A 23,586-nucleotide genomic window follows, 5' to 3' on the forward strand; every position below is an offset into this window, starting at 1 on the left:
CGGCCTGGGGTACCCAGCAACATGTGGATAGGGATCACTCTCCTTCACTTTCAGCAGGCACAGGTTCGGGAAAGGCAGGCGAACAGGACTTCTGGTGACAATATGTCCTCAGAGCTCCTTGAGAAGGGCTAAGTACCGTAATTTGTTGTAATGACTCAAATTTAAAACAATAACCCAGAGGCATAATAGCCCCGGCCAAGAATACCTCCTGCTTATGATAGGCTGTTAATGGGAAATGGACGGTTTGATTTGGTGGCAGAGAATTTTCAAATGGCTTTCACTCTGGATGTGCAGCGTGCAGCGTGGAGAGCGAAGTTTCCTATCAGGGTTAATTTGGACCACTTCCTCTCCGCCTGCCGAGAGCCATTCTTCTGATGGAGGCCCCTTTACTGCTCCACTCTCCCGGCAACTCGAAGCAAATCTCTGAGGCCTCACTGCTGTGTTCCTTCTCTCTCAGCTTTTCCCTCCCTCTTCCCTCTCCACCACCCTCTCAGTGAAGCTGCTGCTTCAGAGCCACTCTTCTTAGTGAGAGCCAGGGAGTAAATCTATTGTAGCTCCAGTGCATGTGTCAGGCAGGTGGGAAGGTGAGGAGACAGGGTGGAAATCTGCTCAGACCAGGGGAGACCTGGCTGGCCATCCCTGAGGTTCCCGTGTCCAGCAGGCAGTTACTCCTGTAAGGTATCCCTGCTGAACAGCAGAAGAACTGGGAACTGGAACCCAGCTCCACTCTCCTTCCCCTCTCCAGAGGGCTTCCCACCTCTGACAGCATTGACTTCAGAGCCCAGCAACCATCTCTCAGGAAGGCCTGGGTTTAGAGGGCCTTGCATTTCAAAGAAATCGTAGAATCTTATAAGTTACCGAGCCCAACTGCTCACCAGGGAAATGGCACTCTTTCTTTCCTTTTAGGTCTCACTCCTCCTTCCTGGTACTGCCTTCCAGGTACCCACTGTGGACCCACTAAGACAGCACCACCAGAATAGCACTCCACATGCTGGCATCAGCCTGTGCTTCCCCATCAACTTGGCCATCCTCACAGTGCCCTTCACTCTGCAAATGCACCCTGATGAATTCAACGACAATGTTAGTGACAGTTAACTTAATGGCTAGCCTCTTAGGGGACTTCCCAAGAAATTAATCGCTAAAGGTAGAATTCCACATTATCATTATGACAAGCCAAAAGGAACACACACACAGAGTGACACACACATGCACACACATATACAAAGACATATAGATATACACTGAGGAAGACACACAGATGCACACACATTTGCAGAGACATACACAGACACCAACAACTACACACAGATACAGACATACACAGACACATATGCAGACATACACATACACACACATACATACCTACACACAGATACAGACATACACAGACACACATAGAGACATACACACACACCAACACCTGCACACAGATACAGACATACAAACACACAGACATACACAGACACATACACATACACACCTACACACAAATATAGACATACACAGACACACACACACACATACCTGCACACAGATACAAACACAGACAGACATAGAGAAACACACAGACACACACACACCCCCAACACCTGTACACAGATACAGACATAAAGAGACACACATAAAGACACACACACACACATACACACCAATACCTGACACAGATACAGACATACACAAACATAGAGACATACACACACACACACATACACACCTACACACATATCCAAACATACAGAGACGCACATAGAGACATACACAGACGCACACAACGCATGCACACAGATACAGACATACAGAGATACACAGAGATATACACATACACACAAACTAACACTTATACAGACATACACATGCACAGACACACACCCAGACGTACCCAGATACCCACAGATACACACACACACACACAGACACAGACAGACACAGTTTTTTGTAGGAGGCTTTTACAACTCAGCACTAAGAACGCAGGTCTCACTCATGATTCCTTGTAAGAAAATAATTTCTTTGTGGAGAGTCAACATATTCAGTTCAATACAGCAAATAGCCCCTGTAGTGGGTTGAACCATGTCTTCCAAAAAGCCACTTTCAAGTCCTAACCGTGGTACCAGTGAATGTGACCTGATTGGAAAACAGGGTCTTTGCAGATGTGGTAAGATGAAGATGAGATCACACTGGATTAGAGGGTGATATGGTTTGGCTGTGTCCCCACCCATATCTCATCTTGAATTATAATCACATAATCTCCAAGTGTTGAGGGAGTGACCTGGTGGGAGGTGATTGGATCATGGGAGCGGTTTCCCTCATGCTGTTCTCGTGATAGTGAGGGAGTTCTCACGAGCTGATGGTTTTATAAATGGCAGTTTCTCCTGGGCTTTTCTCTCACTCACCTGCAGCTTTGTGAAGAAGGTACCTCTTTCCCCTTCTGCCATGATTGTAAGTTTCCTGAGGCCTCCCCATGAAACTGTGGAACTGTGAGTTAATTAAACTTCTTTCCTTTATAAATTACCCAGTCTTGGGTATGTCTTTATAGCAGGTGGACATTAATCCAATGACTGGTGTCCTTGTATGAAGGAGAGAGAATGCACACAAGCGCACGTGCACACACACACACACACACACACACACACGGAAGTATGGTGCGTGATGAAGGCTGAGATGGCAGTGCTGCCAAGGATGCCAAGGTAGTCACCAGAGACAGGAAGAGGCAAGAAAAGTTCTCCCCCAGAGCCTTTAGCTCAAGATGGCCCTGATGACATCTTGATTCCAGACTGTGGCCTCCAGAATGGTGAGAAAATAGCTTCGTGTTGTTTTAAGCCACTAGGTTTGTGGCCATTTGTTACATCAGGCACAGGAAATGAATGTGGTCCCTAAGTGCTCACTGAGTGCCAGGCAAGTGCTCTTCCAGAGGCAGGAGACCTAGCAGGGGTGACGCAGGCACAGCCCTGGCCTCAGGGAGCTCCCCTGGCTCTCTTCAGAGGGCTCTACAGTGCTCAGCCCTGAGTGAGGTTTGCCCTCATTCCCTTTCAGTAGCTCCCACAGCAGCTCCGCTTCCCTTTCATGCAGCTCCACTATGGACTGGGCATCATCCACCCATCCAGCATGGGGCCAAGAGTGATGGAAGGTGCTTCTGTTCTCTCCAGAAAATGACTTCTCTAGGCATGTGGGAAAGTACTTGGCTTTGGTGTTAAATAGGCCCTAGTTTTAAATCCTCATTCCATCACTTAGCAGGTAAAACTTCCATTTCCTCATGTGTACAAAGGGAATGCTTGGATGCTGACAGGAAATTGAGAGGCAGTTCCCAGAGGCAGACAGATGGACCTGGGTCCTCTCATCTCCCTTTCTACTGACCACTTGCAAACGGTGTAATCTCGAGCAAATTGCTTACCTTCCTAGGTCTCAATTTCCTCATCTATAAAATAGGAATTTGGATAGCATTGGTCCCATAGCAGGGCTGTGAGCATGGACTGTTATACCTGTACGATGCTTACATGAATTCCTGGGAAATAGAAGGAGTTTGATAAAGAGTCGCTGTTATCAGTTTACTAGTAAGAAAACCAAGTCCCAGAGAGGTGTTAGAGGCTGCGCTGGTCTTGATATCATTCTCAGACTGATGGAGTCTCTCAATAGCACTGGATTGCTCATTTGAAAAGTATCCATCAAGAGGCTGTACTTCATGTCATTAAGAATTTCAACCTGAGATCAGACAGCCCTGAATACTGTCTCAAACCTTATTAATTACCAGCTATGTGACCTTGAACCTCTGTGGGCCTCAGTTTTTTCACCTATGGCCTCTGTTTCATCACCTAAAGAGATGTCAGCTTCATTTGGGTTGTCAAAGGGGTGACATTAGAATAAATGTTAATACTTAACCACATTCATAAATGTTTGTGGCTGTTTGTATTTGTTAGGATTAACTTCAGCTGTGTGCAACTAAATAATAGTGGCTCTAAAAGCCCCTAGATTCATTTTTCTCTGTCAAAGGAGTATGGAGACAGGCAGTCCAAGAATAATAAGACTGGGCCACAGAGTTACCAGGGACGCAGGCTCTCCCTATGTTTCTGCTCTGACATCCTCAGCATGTGGCATCTACCCTCAAGGCCATATTGTGACCCAGTGTGACTGCTGGAGATGCACCTGTCCTGTCCATTACCTGAACAGCCCAAGGGAGGAGGTGTGTGTGGGGATGCAGGGAATACCTCTCAATTGAGCTGGCTCCCTTTCTCTCTTTCTGCAGCTTTATTGAGGTAAAGGTAACACCAGTCAGCTACCTTTAAGGGGTCATGTCTCAAATCAGCCCTTTGCTTCTATCTCACTGGCTGGGACCTCATCACGTGGTCACATCTGTCTGCAAAGGACGCTGAGAAATAGAGTCTTATGGCTGCCGGCAGTCAAATCCAGGTTCCATGACTAATTGTAAAGGATAAATGGGTATCAGGAAGGCAAATTCCAGCCTCTGCCAGATTGTTTGTTATTGTTTTTATAGTTGTTATTCTCATATGCCAGGAACCTATCCTTTAGGAGTTTTCTATTTTTAATGCAATGTTGTAAATATTGTGAGAGAGATGCATACTAAGTGACGTGGAGCCCTTGGTGGGGAGGGATTAACTTGATATAAGTATTCAGGGAAGCTTTACAGAAGTGAAGTTCAATGTGAGCATGATGTTTAGGTAGTTTGCTAGGATGACAAAAAGGGAAGGAAATTCCTAGCAAAAGGTAAGTCATAAATAAAGTCTAGTTGTTTCATCAGCCTGGCCTTTGGCTGCTTGGAATTAGGCTTGTTGGAAATCCGGTTGAGGAACAGGACAAACTTCCAGGGGTTATCCTGGCACATCTCTGATGCACCTAGTCTCCAGGGCAGGTGGTGAGGGGTGCTGAGCCCTGCCCTCCATGAAGGTTTCCTGATTCTCAATTCCAATTTCACCAGACAGCAATCTATTTGTTAAATTAAAACCAGCTGGTTATTGAAAGAAACATATTTATTGAGAATTAACTGCCGTGTGCAAAATGGGTATTTACTACCTACTTGTCAAACATCAGTGAATTCATGTTTAATAGTCATTTTTTTCAATTAACTCACAAAAATGCATTTCATTAATTCTAAATTAAATGCATATTTGCAGAACTTTAATTCACAGCATCATCCAATCATGTCTTCCCAGCCAGTTTCTGATGGTTTTGTGTTGTTGCAAAACATCTCAGTTGTTGTCCTTAGAGGCAAATTTCTTTTGTATTCATAAGCAGTTGTAACTTGGGTTACACACAAGAACACCTTTTTTCTATTCACTTCTCCCCTGATTTCTTCCCCTCACTCCTAAATCCTTCGTGTACCACAAGCACCTGAAGGGTGCCTCTAGCTGGAATGATTTTGGATGATCTAAGTTGATGGCTTAAGCTTGACCTCTGTCTTTAACCTCTCAGTGATAGAAGGCCTTGGAAAACCTATCAAATAGATCTCCTTTCCCTAAAGTGCTGGAAAAGATCACATGGCTTGGTGTCAAAGAACCTGTGGGTTTTGACTCTTCCACTTCTTTTTGTTTTTGAGACTGAGTCTTGCTACAGGCATGCACCACCATGCCCAGCTATTTTTTTTAATAGGTATATATATATATATATATATATATATATATATATTAATCTCAGCTATGTTGCCCAGGCTGGTCTTGAGCTCCTGGCCTCAAGCAATCTTCCCGCCTCAGCTTTCCCAGCTAGCTGGGATGATAGGTGTGAACCACTATTCCAGGCTAATTCTGAATTTTGTTATGTGAACTTGGATGAGTCACTTTCTTCCTTAGAGCATTTGTATCAGAATAAAGCTAAGCAGATTTCTTCACTGCAGCATTTCTTAGAGAAATTACTATGTTAATGTGCACAGAGGACCTCCAGCTGGGAAATAGATATAGTTTTTCTAAAGCTTATTTGACCACAGAAACTTCTTTGTTAATGAATAATCGGGTGAACTGGTGATATGAGAAATAAATTTTGGTAAAGAGTAGGCAGGGTCATTGCTAGGGTCACCTGGCTCTAGCATTTTAGGATTTTGTTTCTTAGTCCAGAAACGAGCCAGCTTCCAAAGGATGACTTGGCGATACAGGCCTCTCTGCTCGCCAGGCTCTCCTACTTCTGCCCCCGACTTCTGGCCAGATTAGAGATGTAAAACATTGCTTGGCATGCTCAGAAGCCCTGCCCTTTGGAAATCTGCCAGACAAGGGTAAGAATGGAGTGATCTCTGGAGCCTGCTCCTTCCCTGCTGCATCCAGCTGCACTTAGCATTCGGCCCCTTTCCCCAGCACAGCAATTACATGCTCAGCATCCACCTCCAAACTGTGTAAGTAGTAACAAATACCCTGAGGGTTCATTATCATCCAGCAGTGCAGACAGCACTTGCGTGGGGGCATGGGGCACCTTACGGAAGGCAATGATTCTGCTCCTTGCTGGCTGTGCCATGTGGCTGCACAGATGCTGAAACTGCAGTGAGAGGGGCTGCACAGCCCGCTCTCCTTGGCACACCATTGCTGTGGCTGCTAATATGGCTGCCTTTTCACAAAGCTGACTACTGCATCCCTGCCATACAACTCAGCAGCAATGTGGACTCCCCATCACCAGTGTAGCAGGTAGAGCAGTCTCTACCTAGCCAAAGAGGAGACTTCACTGACAATCCATGATTAAACAAGGCAAAACTCCCAGAAGCCCCAGGAAATGCATGCCCCCAGGAGTCCTCATAGAGGTTTGCAGATGCCCTGGCTGTGCCTTCCAAGTCCAGGATCTTTTGGGTCATTAAGATAGTAGTTCTAATGTGTATCAGGATGCTTTTACATTCTTAGAAATTATTGAGAACCCAAAGACTCTGCTATATGCTGATTATTATTATTATTTTATTGTTTGAGATAGGGGCTTGCTCTGTTGCCCAGGCTTGACTGCACTGACGCATTCATGGCTCACTGCAGCTTCCATTCCCTGGGCTCAAACAGTCATCCATCCTCAGTCTCCTCAGTAGCTGGGACCACAGGCATGTGCCACCATGCCCTGCTAATTTTTTATTTTTTGTAGAGTTGGGTTCTCATTATGTTGCCCAGGCTGGTCTCAAGCTCCTGGGCTCAAAGTGATCCTCCTGTCTTGGCATTTGAAAGTGTTGGGATTAAAGGCATGAATTCCCATGCCTGGCCTATGTGCTGATCATATTCATTTGCATTTATTAAAGTAGAAATTAAAACAGAAACCAAAAAAAAATTATTTATTAATTCATTTCACAATAAGGCAAATAAATGCCTTGCGAGATAATTTAAATAGAACACTTTTTTTTTTTCCATAAAAAAGAGCTGTATTTTCCAAAGCAAACAACACATATAACAAGAAGAGTGGCTTTGTTTACACTTTTGTGTGTTTGTAATGTCTAACTTAGTAGAAGACAGCTATATTTTGTTATTTACTTCCTAGGTCATCTGTCATGATATGTTGTTTTGGTTGAAGTATATGAAGACAATCCAGACTCCTACAGATATATATTTGAGAAAGGGAAGCCCTCTCAGGCCCTCCTGAACCGGTCTTGGGGATGCCCAAGGGTCCCCAGGCCACACTTAGAACCACTGATCTAGTGTATACCTTGCAGGCAGACGATGTGGTGGGGTGATGTTACATTTAGGTGGTCTACACAGCAGAGAAGCAGCCACTTCTCAGATCACATGTGCTTCTTTTGCCTGGGCTGTTGCCCTAGCCTCCTAGATTGTCTTTTGAACTCTGTTTTTCTTCCTTAATTTTTTTTTTCTTTTTAGAGACAGGGTCTTACTTTGTTACTCAGGCTGGAGTACAGTGGAACAATTATAGCTCATTACAACTTCAATCTCTTTGGCTCAAGCGATCCTCCTGCCTCAGCCCTGCTGAGTAGCTGGGACTGCAGGTGTGCATCATTGTGCTTGGCTGATTTTTAAAAATTGTTTTAGAGAGAGGATCTTGCTATGTTGCCCAGGCTGGTCTGGAACTGCTGACCTCAAGGGATACTCCTGTCTTAGCCTCCCAAAGTACTGGGATTAGGCATGAGCCATTGTGCCCAGGTCCTACTTGTATCCCTTTATAAGCATCCTCTGCACAGAATCCAGAGTGATCTTTATAGAGATAACTTGACTTGTATCACTCCCTTGCCCACAAACTTTGAATGGTTCCCATCACACTTAGACTGATGTCCCACTTAGAGGCCTGTGTACCCTGGTCCTTGCCTGAGTCTCCTGCTTTGTTCCTTAGTTCTCTCTCCCTTGCTGGCCTTGCTTTAGCCATTCTGGCCCTTTATGACTCTGTGAACATATGAGGCTCAGTCCCCATTTGGAGCTCTTGTCCAATCTGTCCCCTTCTCTGATTACTCTTCCCTCAGACATTGGCGTGGCTGGTTTATTCGTGCCATTTAGGTTTCAGTTTAAATGTCACCAGTGTGGATTCACACTTATTATCCTCTTTTGTTTTCTTTATAGCCTTTGTTGCTATCTGCAATTGTCTTCCTTATTTTGTTTACTTCTTTATGATATCTCTCCATAGGAGGAAGTAAGTTCCATTGGAGCAAGAACTTTATCTTATTTAATACTGTATTTTCAATACCTTGTACAGCATCTGGCATGTAGTAGATGAGCAGTGAATATTTTTGAATGCATGAATGAAAGAAGAACTGTAAGAAAAAATATTTGGAAATCAGACTCAGTTTTGGATTATGACTGTCATTTACTAACTGTAAACTTGGGCGAGTGTCTTTTTATGATACTTTTCTTATAAATAAAACACGATAACAATGATCTATTGTACAGGGTTGTTGTGTGCTTGGATAAGATAATAAATGTAAAGCACTTGTCACGTAAAATTCATTCCTTCCTCTTCCTAACCAAGCTTGCCAGTAACATTTCTAGCTCCAGAAATGATCACAGCCCTCTTTTTTTCTGAGGTCCCACCATTCCTAGAGCCTTCTTCTAGTGGCATAGCTGAGTAGAAACTAGGTGTCTTGACACCTGGACCAGTGCTCTCACTACTGCCTGTTTCTGGACACAGTAAAAACTCATCGCCCTGCTGGAAGCACTTGGTTGTGGGTCTTCAAACTGTGGATCCTTGAACACCTGCTGAGAATTAACTGGGATATTTGCAACAGTGCTGGCTTCTGGCCTCCCTGGAAACCTACTGAATTAAATGATTCAGAAGACAGGATCCAGAAAATGAATTTTCCTAGAGATCCTGGTGCATGCTGAAATGGGGAGAAAATTGGTATGAGAAATGAACAGAGGGCACAAAAAGATTTTCTTTTATTCTTCCCTACCTGTTCACAGCTTTTTTATGGCTTCTCAAATAAATATTAATTCAGTAGCCTGATTTGTTCTCCCAGTTGGGCCCCTGAAGACACTGGCTCTCTCACTAGCTCTACCCTAACTAAGGAGGAGGCTACTCCAGGGACCCAGGACACGGTGGAAGCTTCCACAAGTGCTCCTCACACCCCTATCTTGGGCTTTCTTTCCCAAGACAGGGGGGGTGAAGCAGGTTGCTTAAACAATCCATAGTAGCAGACAGAGTGTGGAATCTCGGGCAGTGCACGGAAAACCTATTTGAAGAAACAACTGCAGACATTCTTGCCAAATTCTCAGGAGCCATTAGAAAAAAGAATAATCCTTTCCCATCATTCCATAAATCAATACTGAAAGCCATAAAAAATGCAGCCCCAAAATACATTTTCACTAGCAGCTCAGCTAGAAGACATACGTCCTGCCGCCACCCAGGTTTTCTCCCCTGATAGCCAAAAACAAAGTTCTAGCGACAGAGGGACAAGCTTGCTTGGAGCAAGCTGTCATTCTCCATTTTTGAGCATTTTGTCCTGGATTCTAAATGCAACTGCATCTGGCTTTCCCCAGGGATAGATGGTTTGATTTGAGAGGCAAACATTCTGTTGGAATATGCCTTTTATTGACAGCAGTTAGTGTTGCCCCAGCCCTGTGAAGATGGAAAGAATTGTTTAACAGCCAGACAGGACTGGAGTTGAATCCAGGCCTCTACTCATCAACTTTGAGATCTTGGAGAAATCACTTAACATCTCTGAGCTTCAGCTGCTTGAAACAAATGATAAAAACATAGACTCACAACATAGTGTCAGCACATTTGAGCAACTGCTCAATGCCATCTTGAACATGCCCAATACCTGGCAATAGCAGTTGTTCAAGTATAATACTATTTTCCTATTGTTGGCCAACAGTGGGATCTCTCACATTGCTTTAAGGGTAGCAGGAAATAGAAAAATGCTGTGCGTTCCTCTCCCCGGTGTAGGAGACAGTAGACCTGATTTTTGATGTAGCCTTGTCTTAGAACTACCAAGGTGTGACCTTGCTGAAGCCACTCTCTTTCTCTGAGACTCAGTTTCTTTCCCTGCAAAGTGAAGACGCTGCAGTAGCTAATCTTGAAAGTTCTTCATTCTAACCTCAGACTTTAGGGTTTCAACACTGATAGCCCAGACCTAGTGTAATATTGGGTTCAGGGTGCCCTTAGCTCCCCTGAGAGGATGTTTCTCCAGGTTCTTGGCGTCCTGCCCTCTCAAGAATGAGAGAGGGGACCACGGCGCAGTGTGCAGTAAATGTCAGACTCAAAGTGTTTGTAGAAAGTGATTTTATTTAAACAGAGAGAAAAACACAAAATCTCATAGACTTCAGCTTTTTAATTTCCCCCAAAGTGTTCACCAATGCAGAACTGACTCCACTGGGAATTTGAACCAGCAAACTTGCAACTGCAGGCCCTACACCTTAACCAACTATTGCCAACAGGCCACTCGCATTGAGGGAAGGCAGAAAGCTGCCTTAAGCTGTATTTTGAATGAGAATGCTGCACCCTGAGGCGGTGTGGCCTGCCTAAAAGCCTGGCAGAGCTGATGGCCATCAGCCGCCTCTTTTCCCTCAGCTGCACCAGCTGAGGAAAAAAGCCGCTGCGTCAGTTTAAAAGCCGAGTTCGCAGTGGCTGCTGGGACGGCCGGAGTGTCCTCACCTCCGCCGGCTTGCGGTCATCTTGTTGACCCCGCCAGAACCATGGGCGAGGTTGAGCCACTCCCCAAGCTGCTGCCCATACAGGGACCTGCGGCATTCGAACGTCCTGGGGAGCCTTTTTACCTTGCTTCCTGGGACTGGAGGACGCCGGAGAGGTCCGCCAGAACCAGGCGCCAGGCTGCCCCGCTCCCCATGCCCTGCACGCTCGGGCTGTACCTCGCCCCTCCCGGCTGTTTTCCTCTGGCCGACCTCTGCGCTGCTGGGTTTCACCCCCAGGGCTGGGCTGTTCCTGGCTGGCAATGAGCGGAAAGTGGGGATGCTCACCCTTTCCACCCCACAGGCTTCTGCAGGTTTTGGTCCCAGAGATAATATCCAAAGGATACTGAAGGAAAGGAAAAGCAGAGAGAGACCTTTGAGGTAAAAAACTGTGCTTTTAATTCCAGCTGGCCCTCGCCACTTAGGATGGGTTGGGCTTCGTCCCTCGGCTTGGCGTTGCTGCCCCAGTTCCCCACAGCCCTGCCTGGCTGCAGCCGCTTCAGGTGTTCTTAAAGAGTCAGGACGAATGGGGCCGGTTATTCTCACAATTTTGAAGTCTTCTTCCCTGGCTGTACCCCTTTCCTGGAGTGTACCCCCCTTTCTGGTGTACCCCTCTCCTGGCTGGCTCACCAAAATGTAACATTGGGGTTCAGGGGTTCAGGGTGCCCTCAGCTCCCCTGAGAGGATGTTTCTCCAGGTTCTTGGCCTACTGCCCTCTCAAGAATGAGAGAGGGGACCATGGCGCAGTGCGCAGTAAATGCTGGACTCAAGAGTGTTTGTAGCAAGTGATTTTATTTAAAGAGAGAGAGAGACAGGAGAAGGAGAGAGAAACAGCTAACTCTCACACTGAGTGAGAGAACAGTTCCTTCCACGAAGGGAGTGCTCGTCGAAGGGGACCCAAACATGGAGTCCGAAGGGGTGTGAAAGAAGGGGACATTTAACCTGGGAGGAACCCCCACCTTCTCTAAGTCCCCTGGCCAATGAAAGGAGTTCCTTAGAACTTCCACTGGAGTGATTGACTCTTAGTTTCTTCACATGCTCTCGAAATTCAAACTAAACTGTTAAATCTCATGGATGGAGAGAGACGGGACAGGGGCATGGCGCTAGGAAATTCTTGTCCTTAAAATTACGCCCCCTTGTGGACCCCGAAAGAGAACACATTCCCTCACTAGCACCATAAATATTGGTTCTCCTCCTGGAGGTCTCCGGCCCTGCTGGCTCTGTGAATATTTTCCAAGGAGACTGGTGGGCTTCTCTGTGAAATGGATGCATCAACATCCTTGCTGCTTTGCTTGAGGTTGTCATGAAGCTTTAAAGGTATAGCAGTTGAAGGGAAGACTCTAAAAATTAAGAACCACTATGTAAGTGATGCAGGATGGTTCCTTTTTTCTCTTGTGCCTGGGCTCTTTCTTCTCAGAGCTGAGTACTCAGAAGGGTAGTAGAGGCTAAAAGGCAAGCCTGGGATCAGGGCCCTGGGATCAGGGCTGTACACAGACCCTGTCACCTGGGTGTTCTGGCCACAAATGGCTCTGCTCTGCTCTTGGGTCCACTCGAAAGAAGTAGTGACAGGCAGGAGGAACAAGGAGAAGAGGGAAGAAGAAACAAGAAAAAGTTTCAAGACGGGATTAGAACGAAGGCGGAAAGAGTAGAAGTGGGGAGGAGGAGACTAACAAGAGATAAGGAACAGGAGAGGAAAAATGATTCTCAATACTCTCTTAATTTTACGGAGGCATCAGCAAGACCATCATCAGCAGATCAGAACACCTCACTATGACCTCTTAGCTTGATTTAAAAAATAATTCCAAGCCAAACAGCAGTGCCTAAATCTATCGCAAATGTCAGCAGCCAGGCCTGAAGCCAGAGCTGTGATCTCCCTCATGTCAATAAATCCTTGAAGTTCCTTCTCCCTTGGAAGCTGGGGTTTCTTCTGATGCCACCGCTTCTACCCCAGGCTGCCCTTTCATGAGTAATTTCTTTTAACCCGAGGATCACAGCTGTGAGTCATAATGAAAAGATTTCTTCTGGACTGACACTGTGAAAAAGCTGCTGTGCCAGCAGAAGGAGGCTAGGAAAATATACAATGAAATCCGATGGCTGACCCATTGGAGGCAGGGCAGTGGACTGGAGAGGCCTGGCTGTCGTGTGCACCACTGTTCCATGCAGGGAGATCTTGCAGGTGGTCCAGGAGACACAGAATCTCAGGTCAGTGCTGTTTCGTGTCTGCTGGGACTGCACAGATGCCAGGGACAAGAGGGGCTGCCTTGATACAAGGAGAGGCAGTGGAAAGTACTGCCACCTTGTTCCTGCTAGTTTTGCTTCTCAGAGTTCCTGCCTTCTACCCCCAAATGGATGAAATGATACTGCAGTTCATCTCTGTTATTTGCACTTGGGATTTCTTTCTTTTTTTTTTTTTTTTGAGATGGAGTCTCACTCTGTCACCCAGGCTGGAGTCCAGTAACAGGATTGCAGCTCAGTACAGTCTCCACCTCCTGGGTTCAAGCGATTCTCCTGCTTCAGCCTCCTGAGTAGCTGGGATTATAGCTGTCACCATGCCCAGCTAATTTTTTGTATTTTCAGTAGAGATGGGGTTTCACCATGTTGGCCAGGCTGGTCTCAAATGCCTGACCTCAAGTGATCTGCCTCCCTAGGCTTCCCAAAATGCTGTGATCACAGGTGTGAACCACTGCGCCCAGCCAAGATTTCTATTTTTTATAAGAAAAAGTTGTACATTCAGATGTTTGCAGGAAGCTCTATCCATGGCCTTGGGACCTTAGGAGAAGAGAAGAGTAGCCATGTAGATTTTCAGCCTTGAGCAGCACAGTTCAGAAATGGAGGAGAGGGCTCTGCATATCCCCTTGGCCTCTGTCTACACTCACATCATGTTCAGAAAGCGGAGGCAGGCTCTGCATGGGAGCTTTGAACACTACTCATCTCATCTTGCTCCTGAATGACATAGCTCTGTGGTCCATCATGAATGTCCGACACAGTCCCTTGTTTTGACAAAGCGTGTTCTGCATGGAGAGGGAGAGAAGATGGGTATACAAATTCAGCTTGGATTGACCATTTTACTTTGGGAGGTGGGGCCTAAATGTGTGAAGTTCCTGCACATTCCCAATGCCTGGTGTTAGCAGTTGCTCAAGTAATACCGTTTTCATATTTTTGGCCAATAGTGAAGTCTCCCATGTTGCTTAAAGAGTAATAGAAAGCCAGGTGTGGTGGCTCATGCTTGTATTCCCAGCACTTTGGGAGGCCGAGGTGGGCAGATCATGAGGTCAGGAGTTCAAGACCAGCTTGGCCAACATGGTGAAACACTGTCTCTACTGAAAATACAGAAATTAACTGTGCATGGTGGTGTATTCCTGTAATCCCAGCTCCTCAGGAAGCTGAGGCAGGAGAATTGCTTGAACCAGGACCTGGGAGGCGGAGGTTGCAGTGAGCCGAGATTACGCCACTGCACTCCAGCCTGGGCTACAGAGCAAAACTCTGTCTCAAAAAAAAAAAATAAATAAATAAATAAAAGGAGTAATAGGAAATAGAAAAATTCCTCTTGGCACTTGGCTTTGCATGGCCTGTATGTATGGGTATGTGTGTGCACATGCATGCTTAGAAACCCTTCTTCTTCACCATGGTAGGACTTCATTATTCCACAGCTTTGTTGGTGCTGCTCCATTCTTGAGACTCAAGCTGACCTGGTTCTAGCTGCTCAGAGTCCCTGCCTTCCACCCCCAAATGGAAGGGATAATACTGAAGTTCATCTTTGTTATTTACACTTGAGATTGCTATTTTTTTATAAGAGCCTGTCAATCCAGGTTGGATTAATATCCTTTGAATATGTTTTGGGGCACTTTTCACCAACACAGATGAAAATTTACTTTGGTTCTACAATTGAACTTCCCCCAGGGATGCTATTTGCACATTATTTAGGCAGCTCTGTACTTCCTGATGTAATAACATGTTCCTAAAAAGTTGTATACAGCTAGAATTTTGGCAAATAGGATCATATTTTAATGTAATGGAAGTGTTTGTTGCTCATGGGAATTCTATGGTGAATCACTTTATGAAATAGAGTCCTTTTTTTAAACACTTGTAGCCTTTGTCAATTTATCTTTTTGTTCTTCCATGCGGTTTTCCACAAACCATATTTTCTGGAGTTGAGCCCCTCCTGTAAATGTTAACGGCCAGTTTCAACTTATTCCTAAATAGCTAAGGTAGAGAAGTGACAAATTGTCACTAGCTGACCTCACTGCTGGTGTGTGCTACTTAAGACAGAACCCTGGGCAGAGATTTTGGGTACCTCTTCTAAGTCTCTTCTTGTAACTGGCATGACTTAGCAGTGTGGCCCTGAAAAAAAGTCACTAGCTACTGTTCTATCATTTTACCAAGTTTGAATGTTATGTGTTTCTTTGCTTGTGCAGGTTGGGGGACAGGAGAGATTCTCTCACATCCAAACTCAGAGGGAATCTCTTCTTTATATTCTCTCCTTTCTGTCACAGAGCATAAGCAGATATTAATGGACTGCAAGTGTCAGGGATGAGGGATGGTCTCCTCTCACTTGGGAGCTCAGCCCAGCTTAGGGTCCCATTAGCTTTCTGCAGGCACGTAGCTTTGCACAGTATGTATGCGTGTATTTGTGCATGTATATGTGTGCTTACAAACCCTTCTTCCCCCATCACAGCAGCACTTCATCAAACCACAGCTTCCTTAGCAGAATGTTAGCATTCTGGGTCGAAGGCTGTCTTTCAAAATCATACTCTCAATTTGCAGAAGCAGAGGCAGGGAGACTCTTAAGGTGCCAAAATATAACAGAAGCTGAAATGCTGAAACAGAGGTGGCGGGAGCTGGGAGAGTGATGGGGAGGAACGCACACTTCATTCTGCCCAGACGTCCAGCCGTATGAGGGGATTCTTGCTATAAAGGGTGTTGAGCACCTGGTATTTATTTGAAGCATTATGGATTTATTGAGTGTTTCTAGAAAATGAGAAGAAAAGGCTCAATGGCACTGGTGAAACCAGTGAAATGGAGAGAAATGAAGCCTTTCTGGGCAGAGGGAATGACCAAGAGCCATGGGATGGCAGAGGATGGTAGGAAGGCTGGAAGGAGCGGCTTCCCAAGAAAAGGGACCTAAAGGGAAGAAGGTGGGAGGAACAGGAGGTGGAAAAGGCATGGAAGAGGGAAGAGGAAGAGGAAGTGAGGACGAAGAGGGCAGAGATTGGTCAGGACCACAGTCGAAGGGAAACAACATTACACAGGCCAGAGGAACTGAGATGGAAGACTCAGGAATAAGTGGAGGAAGAGGGCTCGCCAGCCTTCTGAGTCACAAATGGTTGAAATGGACACAAGAGAGAGCCCACCAGTCCAAGAGGACAGGTGTTTCCCTCATTATATCAATAACACCAATGAGATGAGACGTGGTTGTTGGGGGGTGGGGAGTTGTAAAATCTTGCCGATCTTCCCCGAGGCTCTTTCCAGTCAGTTATGCTGGGGTGAAGTCCACTCCCACAACTTCACCTACGTGTCACAATCGCCAGGTGTGTGCATTTCACAGTGATGGTTCTCTTTGCACCAGTATCAGCATGTCCTGGAAGGGCCTAGAATTGGGAGGGAAATGGCTCACTGCCCCTCCCCAGCTTCAAGTTCTAGTGCCTTCTACTAACCATGGAACTTTTGTTTTATCAGAAGAAACTGGAAGAAAAATGTTTTTTTAAACTTTTAGGTTCAGGGGTACATGTGAAGATTTTGTTACATAGGCAAACTTACGTCATGAGGGTTTGTTATAGAAATTACTTCGTAATTCAGGTATTAAGCCCGAGAGCCAGTAATTACCTTTTCTGCTCCTCTCTCTCCTCCCACCTGTCACCCTCAAGTAGAGCCCAGTGTCTGTCCTTTCTTTCTTTTTGTTTGTGAGTTCTCATCATTTATAAGTGAGAACATGTGGTATTTGGTTTTTCTGTTCCTACCTTAGTTTGCTTAAGATAATAGCCTCTAGCTCCATACATGTTCCCATGAAAGACATGATTCTGTAAGAGAAAAGAAGGAAAAGGAGAGATACCATCTTGTCTGCCACAGCTGAGAGTCCCAAGTTCTGTTTCCTTCCCCACTTGCTGGACATAGCCAAAGGCCCCTAGGAAGAGAAGGGTTAGGGCAAGAAGGAAAAAAAAAGGCGGGGGTATTTTTAGGAGAGATTTTGAAGGCTGTTTGGGGACTATAGGACAAAGTGAAACAGGAAGCAAGAGGGAGGTGAACTTTGTCCATTTCGTCACTTAACTTGGGACTCAGCTGTGGCAGTGATGAGGGTGTTAGTTGATTTTTCTGTGAGTGGCTGCTCTCCAAGAGGAGGAAGGATATGGGAGGTACTCTTTGGGGACTGTGCCTGAGACACAGGTTTATGAATAAAAGTAAATCTGCATCCAGGGCTTCTGGAAGTTTTTGAGGATAGGTTTAAAATTTCCATAGGGGAAGAGGAACAGGAACTGCAAATTACTGATGTATTGTTACTTTATTTCTATCTGCAAGGCGATGAGACCTTGGCGACATTTGAACTACTCATTGACTAACAAGGCAATTAGAAATTGGTAAGTTGTGACTTTTGATTGCTCTTTTTTTCCCTAAAGAGTAGTTTTTTTGACTAAGGATGATTTTGTACCTTTGTTATGGACCGTTATCCAATGAATGCTGCTCATATTCCATGCAGGTATTCCGGAATCCATATCTCACACTTCACCCCAGGGGACAGCCCTGACAAATATTTTCACGCCCTGACATCTCTGATCGAGGCCAAACATCTTAATTAAGCAAAAAGATAATCAGGGGAAAATGTACACCAAGGCATTGCCAATGAATTAGTGAATTATCCAAAGCTGTGGACACTAGGCAGATATCCTCCATATATATTTACTAAATACATATCCTCCATATATAGTTAATAAATATTAACTGTATCCAGTACTGTGCTAGGCTCTACAGGAGAGTAGGGGGAAAAAAAGGAAGTATTGTCCCTGACCTCAAAATTTGCTAATGTATATTCCTTTTGTTAAAGAAGAGTCTAAAGAAATAACCATTTATGGTCCTGTAGATTCCCTGACACCTACTATGTTTTTAGTATTTCTTTTTGTTTCATAAGAGTGATATGGTATCAACAAACCCTAACTATTGTCTCTTTTATCCAAGTTGGTCTCATTAAGATTCATAGAGTCCTTTCCAGAATATATTATACATATAATGAAACAAGGAGAAAGAATATGTAAAGTTTGCAAAATTCCTGGGAGAAATCCCCCTCTGTCCATATTATTCATACTTCCTACTTGCTGTTTATATTGGAGTATAAAGAAAATTCTGTGTCCCAAATAGGGTGAGAGAGTTGGTGGCTGGTCGTTGCCACTGGCCTATGGCTTTTGTCCAGAGAAGACAGGAATTGGGACACCTAGCCCCTTCAGAACAGATGGTCTGTCATACCCAGGGAATTTGGTTATGGAGTGAGAACAGGATTGTTCTAAATATTTCAACTTCAGAAGACCCAATTGAAAGCAATCTTAATTAAGCAAGGACTGAGAGCAGTGCAAATATGATTTGAACATTGGTTAACTTTTCCTCAAATGGGAATGAATAGGTGGTAAAATCACTTTGATGACTCTTATACAGAGTCTCTATCCCAGAGTCCTAAAACTTCACCTGATGGTCATAAAGGAATCAGAGTAAATTCTCTGCCAACCCAGGCTGCACTGGGTTGGGTTGGGTTGGGTTGGGGTGAGGTGGGTTGGGTTGGGTTGGGGCGGGTGGTGGGTGAAGAATACTTTCAAATGTTGTAAATCCCAGTACATTGCTCTGCAGGGCATGTGTTTAAATGCTGGGTAATTGACCCTACATCACTCTCATCCTCATGCCTCATGGTTACTGTGTGTGTGCATTGGGGATTCTGCGTACATTTTCATCACATATTTAATTTTCTGGCTTTAAATAGTGTCTTTGCCTTTGTTTTATGCTAACAGTGTTCATGAATAGTGAATGTAGGAAAGCATCATTCTGTATTTTATTTTCACACTGTACTTCAGTATCAGGCTATGCTTTCAAGGTACTAACAATTGTCACTGAGGCACAAAGTTTTAATTAAGCTCACACATGATTATTTTCCAGCAAACTGAGCCTAATTGATGAAATTGCTAATTGTACTTCCAGGTGCAGTCATCAGCCAGTAGCACATCATTAGTATGCAATATGGCATGGACTGTTTCATGGTGTGATACCAGATTATATATTTATTACAACCGCATATATTGTCCTTTAATGACATCCACTTGTTCATTCCAAACATATTTATTGAGCACTGACCCTGTGCCAGTTATTAGAGTAATAATAGCTGCTGTGGCAAATGAGTTTCCTCACCTAAGAAAAATCAAAGTTAATTATTTTTTTCTCCACATAAAAGTCTAAAATGTTATTCTGCAATGTGCCTTCCATGTGGTGATTCAGGGATCCAGGCTCCTTCCATCTTGTGGCTCCCCCAACCATAGATTCTCAGACTCTTTCATTTCCATCTGGTGGTTGTGTGGTTGTTGAAAGACAGGGTGATGAAGGCATACCCCACTTAGATCTTAACCACTTTCACCTAGAAGTAACACATATCAGTTTTATTGACTTGTCATTAGCAAGAATTGTCCTGCAACACACCTGGAGAAAGGGGGCTGGGAAATGCTGTCCCTGGCTGTAAACTTACAGTATCATAACTATTTTACGAGACTCTTTGGGGGATAGCTGGCTATCTCTGCCACAGCTGGCCATGTCTGCCATGGCTAGATATCATTTCAGACTCTAGGAAAATAGCAATGAAGAAAAACAGACAAAAATATCTGGTCTCATGGAGCATAAATTCTTGAATTAAAATTCTTAAATTCTTTATGGGATGAGACTAGGCTAAATCAGTATGTTGCAAAGCAGTGAGAGCTGAAGAGAAAAACTAAAGCAGGAAAAGCGGTAGAAAGCATGAGAGAAGGGTTTGAGATGAGACAATGTGGTCATAGAAAGCCTCTTGAAAGAAATAATACTTTGAGTAAAGAACCAGAGAGCATAAGGGATCCATCAGGTGAATATCTATGGCAAAAACATTTCAGATAAAGGGAATAGCAGGTAAAAGGAATCTGAAGCTGGTGAAGATAATAGACGTGAGGAGAATAGAAAGTGAGATCAGAGAAGTAATGGTCAGGCCAGACTGTGTTGGGACATTTGGGTCATAGCAAACATCTTGGCTTTTTTTAGGGGTAGGGGGTAACTTTATTGAGCTATGATTTTCATAAAATGAAATATATCCATTCGATAAGTTTTAAAAAATGTAGACCTATAGGCATCCATGTAATTGCCACTACAATAAAAACATAGAGCATTTTTATTATCCCCTAGAAGTATCCCTACTTATAGTTTATCCCTGGCCCTAAGCAATCACTGACATGCCTTCTGTCATTAGTAATTAGTCATGTTTTCTAGGATTTCATATAAATGGAGAGGAACAGTGTGTACTCTTCTGTGTCTGTATTCTGTCACTCGGCACAATGCTTTTGAAATTCATTCATACTGTTCTCAGTATCACTATTTTATTTCTATTTATTGCCACTATATGGATTCTATTATGTGGATATACCACAATTTATTTAATCTTTCAACTTCTGAGAGGCATTTGAGTTGTTGATAATTTGGGCCTTCTATGAATAAATCTGCTTTGATAATGTGCAATTCTTTTTTTTGTGGACATACATTTTTCATTTTTCTTGCATCTAGTTGTGGAATTGCTGCAAAGCACAAGGTAAGTATTGGTTTAACTTTAAAGAAATGTCTCTGTTTTCCACTGCGGTCATGGCTTTTTACCCCTCCACCAGCAATGTATATGAGTTCCAGTTGTTCCCTATCCTCACCAACCCTTGTTGTTGGCAGTCTTTTAGATTTAAGTCATACTGGTGGGTGGGTAGTAATATATTATTGTAGTCTTAGTTTGCGTTAATCTAAGTGACGCTTAATGTTGAACATCATTTCCTGTGCTTTTGATTATTTATACAACTACTTTTGTTAAGTGTTCAAATCTTTTGCTTGTTAAAATAATTTTTTTTTGTCCTATTGAGTTGAAATAATGTTAAAAATATTTTCTGGATGTAAGTCCCCTGTCATATATATGCTGTCCTTGAATATTTTCTCATAGCCTGTGGCTCACCTTTTCTCTTTCCTAATAATATCTTTCAAAGAGTATATGTTCTTGATTTTGATGAAGTAAAATGTATTTAATTTTTTGCATATTAACGCTTTTTGTGTTCTAAAGAATCTTTGCCCAGACTTTAAAGATTTTCAAATTCTAAAGATTTCCTTTTGTTTTCTTCTAGAATTTAATTTTAATTTTAATTTTTAGATTTAACCTTTAGGTTTATTATCTATTTCAACTTAATTTTGGCATATGTGTGAATTGAGGATTAAAATTTATTTTTTTACATTGCAGTTATCTAGTTGTTCCAGCATAATGTATCCAAAAAACTATCCCTTCCTTTTTGAGTTACCTCAGCAGCTTTGTTGAAAATCAGTGTACCTTATGGTAAATATGGTAAATTTGTAACTCTATTCCTGGACTCTCTATTCTGTTCTACTCATCTATAAGGCAATTTTTCACCTATACCACATTGTCTTGATTACTCTTGCTTTATTGCAAGTTCTGAGATCAAATAGTTTAAGCTTTTCAACTTTATCCCCTTTTTGGAAATTGATATGCTGTTTGGTTCTTTGGAGGTTGTTAATTTCTACCAAACATTCTTCTCAGCTTTGATAGAGGTTGCATTGAATACATAGATCATTTTGGGTGAAAGTTAACATTTTAACAATATTGGATCTCTCCAAATGTGAGTGGTATGCTCTCTATTTATTTAAGCCTTCTATATTTCTCCTGGCAATGTTTTGCAGTTTTTAGTGTATAGGGCTTATATACATTTTGTTAAATATATACCTATGCACACCATATTTTTTGAAGCTACTATTAATAGTACTTTTTTTAAAGTTTTTATTTTCTACTTGTTCATTGCTATCATATAGAAAAAATTTGACTTTTGAATTTTGCTCGTGTATATTGCACCCTTGCTCAATTCACTTATTAGTTCAATTAGCTTTGTTTGAATGGGGCCTTAGACAACATAGCAAGTATTTTGGCGTTGATGCTGATGGATCATATGGGGGTATGAGAGCACAAATTTTTGGAACTTAGTTTTTGAACATGTTAAAGGTAAACATGTAAGGCTGTTAGTTAAATGGATCTGAAAGTCAGAGAAGGGTCGTTGATGAATATGTGCATTTGAAATCACTAGCTTAGGAATGATAGTTAAGCCATAAAACTTATTCAGATCATCAATATTTAGAAGTTAATGATGAGGAATCAGCAAACCAGTTTGAAAAGAAACAGTCAGCAAGGTATGGGGAAAACCAGGTGTGATACCCTGAAAGCCAAGAGAAGAAAGTGTTTTAAGCAGATTGCTTTGGGAGGCCGAGGTGGGCAGATCACTTGAGATTAGGAGTTCAAGACCAGCCTGGCCAATATGGTGAAACCCTGTCTCTACTAAAAATAAAATAATAATTAAAAAAATGATCCGGGTATGGTGGTGCATGCCTGTAATCCCAGAAGGCTAGGGCAGGAGAGTCGCTTGAACCTGGGAGGCAGAAATTACAGTGACCTGAGATCGCACCACTGCACTCAAGCCTGGGCAAGAGAGCAAGACTCCATTTCAATAAATAAATAAAAATAAGTAGATTGGTCTACTGTATCAAATATTGGTTATAGATCAAGTAAGATGAAGGCCAAGCTAGACCCTTGGAGTAGAAGTCACTCGTAACCTTGACAAGCAGCTTTGGTGGAATGCTGGAAGTGAGAGACTGCTTGGAGTAAGTTGAGAAGAGAAATTGGAGACAGTGGGTAGAGAGAACTTTCAGGGATTTTACTCAAAGGAGAGAAATGAAATGAAAGTTGGAGGTAAGTGGAGTCAAGAGAGGGTTTTGTATGTGTGTGTGTGTGTGTACTTTTTGTTTGTTTTGGTTTTCAGTAGGAGAAAACACGTAGTTTTTTTTTTTTGTTTTTTTTTTTTTGAGACAGAGTTTCACTTTTTTCGCCCAGGCTGAAGTACAATGGTGTGATCTTGACTCACCGCAAACTCCGCCTTCCAGTTCAAGCAATTATCCTGCCTCAGCCTCCTGAGAAGCTGGAATTACACGTATGCACCACCACACCCAGCTAATTTTGTATTTTTAGTAGAGATGGGGTTTCTCCATCTCAGTCAGGCTGGTCTTGAACTCCTGACCTCAGGTGATCTGTCCGCCTCAGCCTCCCAAAGTGCTGGGATTACAGACGTGACACAGCAGATTTTGATGTTAGTTTGGATGATATCGAATGACTCAGGCTTATAGGGGAGAGTGAGAGTAGAGTTGCTGGAAAAAGGTTTTAATAGGTAAGAAGGGTTGGGATACAGGTGATAGGAAAGAAATGGGCATAGATGATTCATCCACAGGGACTGGAGAGAAGGGAGGGTAGGTATATGCAGAAAGATGTATA

This window comes from Sapajus apella, unplaced genomic scaffold (genome assembly GCF_009761245.1).
Source record: "Sapajus apella isolate SASKATOON/1434 unplaced genomic scaffold, GSC_monkey_1.0 scaffold21, whole genome shotgun sequence".
NCBI lineage: Eukaryota > Metazoa > Chordata > Mammalia > Primates > Cebidae > Sapajus > Sapajus apella.